This window comes from Ambystoma mexicanum, chromosome 5q (genome assembly GCF_040938575.1).
Source record: "Ambystoma mexicanum isolate Mex_15411 chromosome 5q, UKY_AmexF1_1, whole genome shotgun sequence".
Lineage (NCBI taxonomy): Eukaryota > Metazoa > Chordata > Amphibia > Caudata > Ambystomatidae > Ambystoma > Ambystoma mexicanum.
The window spans coordinates 281476244-281490752 of NC_090933.1; the positions used below are offsets into that span (position 1 = coordinate 281476244).

At 41.9% G+C, this 14509-nt stretch overlaps 1 protein-coding gene across 1 annotated transcript in view; it reads right to left on the minus strand.

Annotated features, from left to right (window-relative positions):
* The window catches only part of DOK6 (docking protein 6), a 2936428-nt gene that overhangs the window by 2006906 nt on the left and 915013 nt on the right, over positions 1-14509 (minus strand). The gene's annotated exons all lie outside the window — the stretch shown is intronic.

Sequence of the window (14509 nt, forward strand, 5' to 3'; positions counted from 1 at the left end):
TATATGGAGCATCTAACTGACCAGCAATTCCCTGTCATTTATGCATCTATTTTAGACAATATTAATACTATTTGTGGCGAAGATGGCAGAGACCAAATGATATTGGAAGAATTTGAGAAATTGATAGAGAATCTTATTCTGCATATTTCACTTCCCATTCGAGAAGTAAAGACACACTCTCTGTATAAGGTGACCTTTTATGATGACGGATGCCAAAGTGCCAAGAGGGAGATTGTGTCTTGCGTGAACAAACTAATGGGTGTGGCCAGACCTGTTTTATGATTGCTAAGATCAGAATATGAAGAATTAATTGTCAAAAAGAAAAGAGAGTTTGCCCGGGAGCAATGGCTCAGGTCCGACGGGCCCTCAGATTCAAAAGATGCCTGTTCCTTTTGGGAATTGGCCACAGACAAAGACTTGAATGAGGATAGGACTATTCGATGTAGCCTTGGTGAGGCTGAATGGCGCACCCATTTCTCAAACCTTTATCAAGATAATGCTTTCCCCGCACCAACCCCTGCTACTTTCTCATTCTCTGTAAGTGACGTGGTGGTTGCTTTTAAATCATTGAAAGTTGTAAGAGGGCAGGCCCTGACTTGATTCCTGCAGATATTTTTAAAGATTCTGTAGTTATATGGGCATCTGTGTTGTGCAAGTTGTGTGATGCCATCTTGTGCAGTGGCAAAATTCCCGAATCTTGCTGCAAAGCGACTATTGTGACTATATACAGAAAGGGGGGGAAATACCTCCCTGATAATTATCACCCAATATCCCTCCTGGATGGCGCTGGCAAGCTCTTTGAAAACGTATTCCCGACCACCTCCACGAGTGGGCTGATCGTGAAGAAGTGATTAGCGATCTGCAAGCCGGGTTTAGGTCCAATAGCACTACAATCGACCATTGTTTTTTTACTTTCCATATTAATTGAAATGTATACTATATTTAAGAAGATTTACCTATACATGTTTTTTTGGACCTAAAAACGGCATTTGACTCAGTCTCAAGAGAGACCTTTTGGCAGATCATGACAGATCATAGAGCCCCCACCCCCCAGATTTGGTGCCCAGTATACCTTCACTGTACTATGCCAATAAAGCTAATGTTTGATACGGCCTAGGGGGCAAGCAGAACCAGGATTTCAGATTGAATGTTGGTGTAAGGCAGGATGTGTCCTGGCACCACTCCCATTCAATGTTTACACACAAAAGATAATTGACGCATTGTTGAGTGGGTGCACAGCCTACCCTAGGATGGCCACTGATATCCGACACTGTTCTATGCGGGCAATGCTGTTGTTTTGGCAACCAACCCCTAGGGCTTAAGGAACGCTTTGTCTATATTTAATTCTAAATGCGCACAGTTGAACTTAACCTTGAATATTGGCAAGTCTAAAGTGATGGTTTTTAAAACCCCTTACACTAAAGAAAGACCTTAAGATTGGATGTGTGCAATACCACTTTTAAACAGGTTACGCACTTTCATTACCTAGGGGTGCACTTTGAAGATTCCATGTGCTGGAAGGCACAGATAACTAAATCAGCACTTTCATTAGGTAAATACTGTGGTAGTATTTTGTCTTTTTTCTCCAAACATGGCAGAGGTGTACTCTCTCCCGGCTTGGAGCTACTCCACAAACAAGCATTACCTGCATTCATCTATGGTTCTGAATGGTGTGGACATGTTAACTCCTCCCAGCTGAGTATTTGTGAAAATACATTTTGAAGAAATTGCTCCTCTTACCTACATCTGCCCCATCAACCCTGGACCATCTAGTACTTGACAATAACCGAGTAGCGGCAAATATTTCACTCAAAACAGTATTATACTGGATTAGAGTCTGGAATGGCCAGGGTTTGGAAAAATATAAGACCGCACTGTCCCAAGTAATGAACTTAGAAAGGGCAAAGAGCTTGAATTGTCTATAACACATAAAACATGTCTTTCCCAACTGGATATGATTGATGTGTGGAACAACCCCCAAGGCATTTTAGCCAGGGATGTTAACACTTTTAAAATTAATGTGAAAACAAGAATGTATGAGAACCCGATAGTTGATGCTATCAAGCTGAAGCCTGGTATTGAATATCTCGGGAAGGGAGGAATAAGGGTATAATGTTTATGTGGATACTATTTCACCATCATTTGAGAACGCGCTCTATTTATGATTCACCTCATACACTGTGAGATGGCGACGGTCGCGCTCAGATTTCTGTCCTATGTGTGGATCCTCTACTGAAAATATAATGCAATTCCTGTTAATTTGTAAAGCAAGGTATCGTTTGAGATGCTTGTATTTGAGGCCCATTTAAAATAATGTAGGTATTCACCAGTTAGCTCCGGCTATGCAAATCTTAAGACAAGGGGTCTCATTACGAGTTTGGCTGGTCCGGTAACTATGGTACCGGTGAGCTTGCCCAATGTTTGTCTCCCCAAGTTGTCTAGGGTACTGCTCGATACATATATAGTGCATGCCTACAGAGAAATAGGTCCCTGAAGGACGGAATTACCAAACAGGGCCATTGATGGTTAAGTGCACAAGACTACAAGCTTTTGCTCTCCTTGGCTCATGTCAAATCCCCAAAAAATGGATGTGTCTTTTACATTAATTGTAATTGGTGTTCATGTAATTTCAGTTGCATGTGCTCTTTTTAAATATTGTCAAAATGAAGTTGTGTCTTCTTATGTAATGCTCCTGATTTGTACTTGAAGGTCAAAAACCGAATAAAAGTATTTTTTGACAATAAAATTAACCAGTTTGGTTCACTAACGAATTCTAGGTTCTACGCCTTCTGAACTAAAACACCAGGAGATTGAACATCCGGAGTAGCAGCTACCATGGACCCAAACGCATAAAGAACTGAGAAAAACAATGATCTCCTCAGGGCGACCAAGAACTTGCTACCACACAGTTTATAGAACCTATTGCTTCTGTGGTGGCCCACCCAAATGTACCAACATCAGTCCAGCAAGAATACATAATAGGTACAGATTTTCTATCCATTTTAATACATTGTAAAAAAGTGGGAAAAAATGCTGCCCGACTGAAAGAATGACGAGGGCCAGAACACCACCTCTGCATGCCGAGCACAGTAGCATGCAGGTTGACTCCAGCCGAGAATGGTATCCTTGCCTGGACCCTCTGTGGCACAGAGGTACATAATTGTACAATTGGTAAGGAGAAATGGGTGGAACATCCAACCTCTTGACAAATCATTTTAACTAACATGTTCCACAGTGATGTCGTGTAACTTCAATTACATTTTTGACAGTTGTCTGAATCTTTGAGACATGTAACTTGATAATAGTCTGATGCAGTGAAACTTGAGCATTTATACTTACAGTGCAACCAGACAGAGAAGTGAGACATCATTAAATAATCGGACCCAAATACAAACACTTGGACAATGGGCCTCATTACACGGTAGGCGGTAGGGGATTACCGGCACCAGTAAGGGCACTGGTGCCGGTAACCCCTACCGCCCTACTACGAGGTCCCTCAGCGGGTCCCGTCCTTAACATGTGGTCAGACCACACATTAAGGAAGGGACCCGCTGAGGGACTTCAGAGCAAATAACGGTACCGCTTATTAGCTCTTTCCCCATTCCCATTGAGCCCTATGGGGGCTTGAATGGGAATGGGGAATGGCAATTGGCATGGGGATTTACCGGGTCCTCAAGGGTCTGAATGACCCGGTAAGTCCCCATTCCACCTACCCAGACCAAGAAGGTGGTAGGGGGTAGCCATGGCGCTAATTGCGCCATGGTTACCTCCTACTGTGTAATGAGGCCCAATGTATTCAGGACACCCCTAAAAGTCACTGGGCCTCATTACGACCCTGCCGCTCACGTAATGAAGGGTGCCGGTACGGGACCGGCACCCTTCATTACGTGAGCGCTGATTACGGGGTTCCCTTTGCGGGACCCAGACCAGACGTCTGGTAAAACCAGACGTCTTTTCCGGGTCCCACGAGGGGAAGGGGGAGCTAATAACGGGCCATTCGTAATGTGCCCGTTATTACCTCCCTCCCCATTCCCACTGAGCCTTATGGGGGCTCAAATGGGAATGGGGAATGGTTCCTTCGTGGAGGAATTACCGGGTCCTCCAATGTTGGAATGACCCGGTTATTCCACATTGAAGGAACCCGGTAATGGAGCCCGGTTTGGAGGCAGCCATGGCGTGCTAACAGCACCATGGCTACCTCCAAACTCGTAATTAGGCCCACTGTGTGATATCTCAGAATGCCCTGACACAAACATTAAGCCGGCCTGTCCAACCTCGACTCATATCAGTGGCACCACCTATACGGAAATCAAATAAGATATTCTGGAAAGACTGGAATATGCAGAGTAATCATACCAACAAAGCATAATGTTTTTGTATAACAGAAATCCATGGTGATGGTATTTACAACAGTAAATTGTAGACACAAAGAGCTTACCAAATTCCGATCCTGCAATGTGTATTTTTTTTATTTAAACAGCCCTAATACTTGAGTTCAGTTTCTAAGCACAGATCCAGGATTCAAACCTCTGTTGCTCTGCGTGCTCTTTCGTCCAACACCAGCACGTTATCCCTGTGCTACCCTCCATTGCTCTATACCGTTCTTTTGGAACAGTTCCTGGAACGTTACCGTGCACAACCAGAGGAGGGTGAGGCACCGCTACAAGCCCATTTTGGAGGATGCAACAAACCGTTAGACACCTACAAACAGACCGGAACTTGTAAAGAAAATATTCCTTTCGACAACAGACCAGCAGGGCTATTTGCCAGCATGAAGATAATTAACACGTCATCTGTAAGAATGAGGAAAGAGTGTGTGAAAGAAGAGAAGAGCCCTAACTATGAAGCTAGAACATCAATTATTCTATTCCAGTTTGAGCAAAACATTGATAAGATTGTAATTCTGGTTATTAATGATTGTATCTGAACTGCAATTCGGGGAAGACTTTGACTCCGTACCAAAGAAAAAAAGGCTGAGTAACAGTGCATGTTTCCAACTAGGATACACACGTCCGATTCTGCTCTGATTTCCTAGACCCACACTTGCCTTTGAGACTTTAAATACAAACACTGTGCCGCAGGCTACATCCTTGCTGGAATATAGTCTCCCGCCCCCAACAATTCCATGTAGTTAGAGACCCCTAATGTGTTGAAGCCAATCCTCCCCTATGGCTCCAGGCAATGCCTGAGCTTCCCCCAAACACTTTGGATTTGACAGCTCTGGGATGAAGCTAACAAGTCTCTTTTATGGTTGGATGACAGGCAGGCTTTGTGACTTGCTTAAGACTGCAAGCTCCAGATTAGTCAATGGTGTTATGCTGCTGCAATGCCTGCTCATGCTCAATGGTTGACCGGTACTATTTTGTATCCACCCAAAAGGGCTGCCTTTCTGAAATGGATTAATCATTTAACTCGAGCATAGTTTCTTGAATTTTATTTCCACTGCCTACACGGAACGATGTTAAAACTTCTCCGGCTTCTTTTTTATAACTTCGAACATAGAAATAGTGGGTAGTTTTAACTGGGCTAGATGTTTGCATGGAGCAAACTATATTTTCTTTTTATTTGACCGGAGCAGTGGAAGTACTTCGACCAGAAACACTGTATAAATCAAGGAAGCAAGCCCCAAGAAGGGCATCCCACAGCGGGCAGCAGTAGCAGTTGTTAGGAAAGATTCTCTTTACTGTACCTTCACTTCCATCTTTATGGAACCCCCACAACGTTTTGCTTTCATTTTTCAAAGTGACCTGTACGTTTTGCAGTGCAGTGAAGCCTTAAGCTTCACTGTACTGGCCTTTGCTTACATGTTATGGGGAAACGGATATGTCTTTAAGGCTATCAGTACTGGGAAACAGTGTTTCCCTTAGTCTTGTGACTATGTTGCTACTTGTGGTTACTTTTGTATCACATGTGGTAACTTTTTATCATTGCACAAAGCAGCTTACATTGCAGTGCAATGGGGTTCATTTTTGTTTTGTCCTAGACTAAGGGCCTGATCACAACTTTGGCGGTAACCCTTAAATCCGGTTGTAGCGCTATTACTGCCAGATTAAAGGGTCCGCCAAATCAGGACTTCGGCGGTTTTCACCCCAGCTCTGAAAGCGAGAGAGAGCTAAAAGAAGAAAGGAGCGGTTGAGCGAGACCATGACATTACTTACAGATGATGACAAGGAAATAAAAAAGGAGGCCAGCGTCAAAGGAGAGAAAAGAGAAGAGAAGAGGTGATCGACCAGCGAGGAGGAACAAGGAAACGAAGTGAAATGGCAGCATTAAAAATAAAACACAGGTGTGAGATGAGACCTAGGGAGACCAATTAAGAGGGCAGCACAATAGTCAATGCAAGAGAAAATAAGTAAGACAATGAGAAGTTTGGTGGTGGAGAAGGATAAAAAAAGACGAGTGCAAGAGAGGATAAAGAGATGCAAATGACAGATCTGAGCCATGTTGGAAATGTGAGTGGAGAAGGAACGAGCGAGTTTGTGGGATGACACCTAGATATTTGGCAGAAGAAAAAGAAATGGCAAGAGGGATGGGTAGGGTGGAATAGCAAAAGGGGTGGAGAGGGAGAAGGAGGGTGAGTTTAGCTAGAAAAAAAGGATTTCAGTTTTAGTAGAATTAAGATAAAGAAAGTGGGAAGTCATCCAAGATTATACAGCTGAAAGGTAGCTAGAAGTAGCAGAATGGAGAGAATCAGTAAATGTCCGTATCCAACTTGGCATGTGACTGAAGGCACCATGATGTATCAAGTTTACTTTGAAAATCTTGATGTGTCAACCCCAGATATTTATATTTGGTGACAGATTCGACCTTGAAACGATTTAACATAATGTTAAATGAATGACCCTTGTACCAAGATTGTTTCCTGGATTATAATATCATCACTTTTGTCTTTCGTACATTGTATCAAAATCCAGGTCCTTTAAAAATCTACAGACTGAATCAAGGTGCCGCTGCAATCCAATTGCAGTTAGAACACATATACTGCAAGTGTAACAAACCCAACTGAGGGGAATTAGTATTTGCATTGCAAAAAGCAGAACCAAAGTCATGAATATATAAATTAAACAGAAAGGGCACCAGGACGCAGCTTTGGCGTAATCCACCACTTGTGTGAACCCATCTGCTAAAGTTTCCTTTATGATCTGGCCTAATATGGGTATGAGTGTTGGCATGCAATGCAATAAGTTAATTGAGGAGATGGCACGGACAGTTCAATGCATGACATTTTAGCCAGAATTTACTTCTATTAACAAAATCAAATGCCTGGGAGAGATCCAGAAAACAATATACACCAATATGCCATGATGTCTTACTTGTTCGGCTAAAAGCTGTAATACAAAACAGTTTGGGGAGGTTCCCACACCCCGCTTAAGCCTGCCTGGAAACAATCTTGCACACCAGTCTGTGAGGACCATATTTCAAGTTCGTTGACAGTTTTTTTTACTACAAACATCCAATAAAGAAATTGGACGATAGTTTTTCGGATCTAATCTATCCCCCTTTTTAAACACCCAAAATAATATTTGCCCCGTTCCAAGACAGAGGAATTAAACATCCATGAGCTATGTAACACAATAATTCAAACAATACAGCAGCCCATAAAGCAGGATCAGATTTAAAAGTACAGTTTGATAATCTGCCAGGGCCAGGAGCCTTAGAAGGCTACCATTTTTAATACTCTTAAGGGTGTCCTAAAAATTCAGATTAAAGACCTACACGCCAGAAATATCAAAAAGTAACACCATCTGTGCAGGCGCTTCATCATATGAGGTGATTTACCCACATTTGTTCTTCTAACAGTAAGGATTGAAGGGCAACTTGCGAGCCCGGATCTTTTATTAATGTTCAGAACAAGCCTGAATCTTTTCCAGAAACATCCCTAAATATAGGCTCTGAGCCCCTTTGAATGATTAGACTCTTATGACATCGCAGCCAGTTCTTAAATGCTTGTTTTATCTTGCATACCTTACAAGTATCGTTCCTAGAGCTATTACTTCTAAAAATCCCAATGTTCCGACGTAACTCTCCTTTTTCCTGAACCAAATTATTGAAAACATGCTCCTTCTATAAGACAACGATAATGTATCAAACCCCCCTGAAAAACTGCTTAAAAGTCTCTGGACTACGTGCACATATTTTTAGAGATCTGCTAAATCAGGCTCATTTGTTCTCAACGAAGTGCCCACATATCTATTGAAGTGTTTACCAGGTCTAGGTCTCCAAATCAGAGCACAATCTCTTTCCTGCACTTCCCGTAACACCGGACAAGCTGCTGTTTCTGAAATAAAGATAAAACATCATTTGACACATGTAGTCTAATATTGACTTTTGATGCAAATGTTGCCATGTGTATTTGGGTGGGCAATTGCCCAATGCACAACCATTAAGAATGTGTAAATCCCATAGGTTCAATTCAGAACTAATGTGATTGCCACATCTCCTCAATGCTGATGCATTGTTATTATGAGGAGCCTCCATATACCAAGATTGTTTAAGACATTCACTATTAAAGCCACCCATTATCATAAAATAGGGACTCCAAATCGAAAATTGTTGTTAGAAAACTCTCCAGGGTATTCGTTTTAGGATTTAAGTATACATTCATTAACATTCTCCATACTCTGGTCTACTACTGACCAATCTAGCTTCATGACTAAAATATCAAGAGATTCATGTTGCTTGATTATGAGACAATATTGTTCACAGGAGACCTCCATACGGCTGACCGCTAGCTCCTCTCTGAGCCTTCACAGCATATGTAAAAACAATGACAATAATTGATACTGTCTCAAGCCAGGTTTCCTGGAGGCACACAATTTCATATTCCTCCCCGTACAGATCACTGAATAGCTTGAATAAAAGATGAGAGTGGCCCCTAAAATCCCAACAACCCAATTTAAGGGATTTGTGTCATTTTCTGCCGCTGTTCATTGCATTGACTTTGTGCAAATAGTTCACAATCGTGGGCCAATCCTGTATCTTGAATTTGCCACTCACATCAATATTGTTATCAACATCGAGTACTGTGAACATCACTGTGTGGTCACGATATAAAGTAATTCCCAAGGAAATCATTTGGGATTTGTCAAAAGAATTCTCCATTCTAAGAGTAGGCAGCACTTTCCCCACCTCCTGATTTGTACCCATCTGTACAAATACATCATATCCCAGAGGGAGGAGCGTGTGTGCTTCTTCCAATACAGTCACTCTAACCATATTAGAAGTAAAGTAGAGATGGACTAAATCAACCTGGTCATCATTAACACATTAAACTTGAGAGATATTTATAATAATCTTAAATGCACAGCCTGATTAAATAGGGAAAGAATGTGATGTCGATTTTAAAGCAACCACAGTTTGTCCCTAAAAAATTGTTCAATGTACACTGTGTAGGTATTAGCAAACCTCGCCTGGGACACTGGAACTACCTTATCAGATTTCTTATCTGCCAACAAAGTCACATGACCTGAGTTTAACCAGTCTCTGGACTACAAAGGGGCTGGCCCAAATCTAACCCTATTAGGCCCCTCTTTAGAACTAACAAGGTGTCCATTCAGTTCCAAACGCCCGATACATCCTTAAAAATATTAAGAGGACCTAAAATTGTAATCCGCCTAGCTTGTAAGGTTACAAAAGGTGAAGACTGCAGTGGGTCCTCCCTAGGGTTTGGATCTTTTGCAATCAGAGAATCACAAGGGGCTGCACCATTATTCTTCACTAAGAGGGCAGAGCTGAGACCTAAGGCTTGGCTTTTACCCATGAATAACATTGGTAGAGATGCTTGCATTCCCACATCAGGCAACTGTGGATTCACAAATGGGAAACCTTTACATTCCTGAAATGTATCACATTCTGCACAATTATTGGAACTCGTTAACAAATCAATTGGTTGCAACACCACCCCTCCCAATCCTCAGTTTCCCGGTATATTGTTAAAATACTAATGTCTAAAACATCTGCTACTGAATCATCTTTACAGGGACCAGTTTCATAAAATTAATTATGTAATTTATACCAGATAAGGACTGTGGTATTTTTCTGCTTCTGTGAGCCCTCCCTTATATCAGTCATTGGGGCGTATAGGACTTGACTAGTACCTCAGAAGCCTGGGCCTGTGACTGTTCCAGCACAATATTGATTTCATCAACAGCCCTGCAGTCGATGAAACACTTGCGGTTTTGCTAGGGGGTCTAGGGTCAGCCAATGTCGTTTTTAATCCACGAAGGAACTTTCTTGATCCTTTGTTCTTGGACTTTGGAATCTTTTTAATATTTATAGTTTTTTTCGATACTCCAGAGGTACTGAGTCCAGCTTGCCTCCGAGAATGCCTTCCCTCAATCGATGGTTCAAGGGGAAGCGAGGCACTCACTGTACCAGGAGCCTCAAGCTGACTAATGTTACCCGTGGTGACCACAGTAGATTTGTGCAATTCAGGAGAGCCAATAATAGGTATTAAAACTTCTAAGAAAGACATGGAACCATGAACAGCATGAGAGATATTAACATTATCTGTGGGGATAACACATTTGTCCCCTGAAGAAGCAAAACGGAATCCTTCAATGAAATTCAATTTGGCCAACACATTAGTTAAAGTCATACTTAAATCCTTATAGTCCACATGCAGATTCTGATAAAATTTCACAAAATGTGTCAATGTGAAGATCAAGGCATATAGCACAGTAGAGGAGGCATCTGCACACATTAAGCACTGCTGGAGGAAAATGAATACCCTCTTCACTCTACCGAGAGATTATATATCAATAGGCCAACGGCTCAAGCACTTTCAATGATTCTGAAGTGTACAAAGAAGGGGAACAAGATATTATTGAGGGTGGAAAATCCGATGAGGGGAGCGTGCTGTGCAAAACAATTCCACCTTGTGCACACAACCCCCTTCCTCCCACCTCTTCGCCAACTATACTGCTTGCATTCAAATCCTGATGCGCACTTGGGAGCGGCCTCTTGTACATCTGACAGCAATGCCAATATAGATGCATCAGACATCACCAATTTAGGAACAACGCCTCCCCCTTCAATGGCTGTTTCAGAAGAGCTTTTGATGAGCAACACTTTGTGTTGCCTCCCTGCGGAATAGAAGCGATGTCTGGGGCGATGCGGTCATCAGACGTGGCTTAAACTGGGAATGATGAAGCCTGTGCCAGGGTCACTGCCAAGTGTGCATCAGGAAAGTTGTTTGCGTCAAACACTATCTTAGTGCATAGCGCATACATTTTAAAACAAAAATAGAGGTGCTCACCTTGCAGAGCAACTTCCAATTCAGTCGGGGCCAGCCCCTCCAGTCCCCTTATGGACCTTGGCTCCACGGACTGCCACAGAGTGTTTCCACTTCATTCATTGCCTCACTCCACGCAGCGGTCCACAATGGAAAGCATTTTAAATGGGCCAGCAGGGTGTAGCATCCAAAGGTTTCCTCTTTGAACACTAGTTATCTGCCCAAGATCCTGCTATCAATGGACTGCCACAGACTGCTTCCATTTGGTATTACCCAAATTGTTTGTTTACAATTGTTCGATATGTATATATATATATCTGTTTGGTAATATATATTTATTTATATATATAGGGGTTTTGGCGTTAGGTGGGGGGTTGTGGGGGGTTTTCCCCCACATATATGTTACAATTGACCTTCACAATTCGGTCAATTGTGAAAAGGTCAATTGTAATTCGAACAGTTGTAAAACGAACAATTCGTATACAACCTTCCATTTCACTCACCACATCACTCAATGCGGCGCTTCATGCTGGAAAGCAATTTAAATGGGCCAGTAGGGTGTAGCATTCAAAGGTGTCCTCCGGGAAAACTAGTGAGTGACCCAAGATCCTGCAATCAATGGACTGCCACAGACTGCTTCCACTTCACTCGCCACCTCACTCTAAGCAGGGCTCTATGCTGGAGAGGCAGTTCAAATGGGGCCAGCAGGGTGTAACATACAAAGGTGTCCTCTGGGAACACTAGTACGTTGTCCAGGATCCTGAAATCAATGGACTGCCACAGACTGTGTTGAAATATTACCAAAAGTCCCTGCTTCAAAATACCATATTATCCCACATCTGTTGAAACGTCAAAATACCCTTTGACAAGCAAATGTTAGCCAAAACGTATGTCTTCGTAGTTTAATCGGAAACAATATTGGGAATTAGCTCTTTCCACATGGATAAGTTAGATTCAAATGCCTTAGAACAAATCTAAACATTCTAAAAAAGGTGTCAAAAAGTGACTGATTTGGGTTGATTTATTAACCACTTAAATGTATTATTGCTAAAAAAAAGCCCAATATAAATTATTTAATTCAGACGATTCCAGCACCTTCTTTCATTCAAATTTCCTAACCCCCAATAAATGCAAGGTGTAATTATTGTGTCTAATATATGAGAATTGTATTGAGTATATATATGCTTGAAGTGACCTAAAGGAATGCAAGAAGCTTGGTAGTACAACCTTTGTAATGGCATTCAAACATCCAATGAACCTTAAACGAAGAGTGCAACATTGTTTAAACTGTGTTTGTGCTTTACCAAATGTGTTTCAAAGAGCTCATGAGATTCTTATTTAAGGCAATGATAACCCCCAAATTGTGTCTACTTTATTGTGCAAGAGGTAAAACAATGTGTCAAAGAGTTGATTCAAAGACAGAATTATTTGGCAATATTTATTTTGTAGACAGAATATTCCTTAGCAATCCCCTCCATAATTGTTCGACAGTGATCTAATCAGGAAGTTTGAATTGCCACAATCTGGGCATAAGGTTAACTCTTAAAATGTTGCGATCCCTCCACATTTGCAGGCCCGTCGTGTTCTTCCATCGTATGTTAACAACTCCATTATTATACTATAGAACAGATGGGGACAGCCCTGCTTAAACTTTACATTTTCAAATAGCTCAGTGCATAAAGATCCACGTATAATGAATATTATTATGTGTGCTGTGAAATTGGACCTAAACCCCATGACTCCTGGCAGATCTTATAGAAATTGCCAGGAGACACGGACACATGGCTTTTTAGAATAATTGTATATGTGACTGTGCTTTCAAGATCTCCAGGTTCTGCCTTGCTCAAGATTGTTGCTGCTCCCCACACCCTTGGAAGGAATCCATGTTGATATCTGGAAATTGTAGATTGTATGCCCTTTGCTCATGTACTTGTTCACCAGCAAACACATTGCATCAAGAGATAGTGGGGAGACCAGTGTGTAATGTGGATTCAAGGTTGGGCTTGCGATTCCATAATTGTTTTCATGATGGTAGTACCTGAATGAATGCCATTATGTCCTTAATCAGCAAATATAGATGGAAATAAATTGACGAGCAAATATCTCACAGAATGAGGATTACTGATTGGCTGGACTTGGGGCTTTAGTATATGGCATGAGTTGTGTAATATCCAGACTCTCTGTTAATGCCTTGGTCAAATGATGTGTTAACCTTACTCTCCAAATACATTTTTAATGGGTACGTTGATTCTATGTCTAGATGTACAATCAATCAAGGAACATCAAAATATGTTCCTTGATTATTTCACCCTCCTTACTGCTAATGCATACATTGGTATTTTTGAACTCCCTGGCAATGATTTGAAGCGCTAAGCTTGTGCTCTGTATTCTTCAAATTCAAACGCCTTGAATTGCTGACTTATTGTGTTTTGAATGGCTATGTTGCATGCGTGGTTTCTGTACGGCACCCATGCGTTTAGGAACATAGACAGATAGCTGTTGCATGCTGTAAACTCAGCAGGGCTTCAGTTGAAGAGGGTCAACAGGATTCTGAGGCCCCTGTAACTTCCTCACTGATATGATAACACGTTGTGTGCCACATTGTTTCTTTAAAAAGTGGTGGATTTCATGTCCTAAAGAGAGTACATGCTTACCGAGTTCCTTTGCAATTCTGGTTTGCCAAAGAAACTGGTATGGTTCTCTTGGGCAGGGACACTCAGAGCAATCAAAGTTTTGCCACCATTGTTGTACCTACTTCCGAACTGGCAACAACTGGTATTATGGGGCACATGGCTGTAGTCTTTAAATACACCAGTCACATAAAGAGGGTCTTATGAGTTCAAAACATCCCCCACCCCTCTCAGTGTCTACTTGTTTAAACAGGCTACATGTGTGGAGTGCAATGTTGCAATGCTTTGAAATGTTACTTGTGTGAATATAACCCGCCATGCAGCAAAGTGAGCGTTTTCTCTAATCATGACCATGCGGAGCTCTTGTTCATGCTTTTGAGCTGTGCAATTGATTTTACCGTAAGAAATACGTTGCTGATATGACACCAACCTCGGAGAAAAGTGAGTGCACCTTTTGCAGTTATTTTAAGTGCGCCACCACAGATATGTCAGCTATGCAAAAGTCCCCTGTTGATAGGTTCTGCTCAGTATCGGGATCTATCAGCACATACAAGCATTATGCGGAGCAGATTCATAGCCATTGCACATTGTCACGGAAATACAAGCTATGCACATGTCTTCGTATGGAAAAACACAAACACACCAA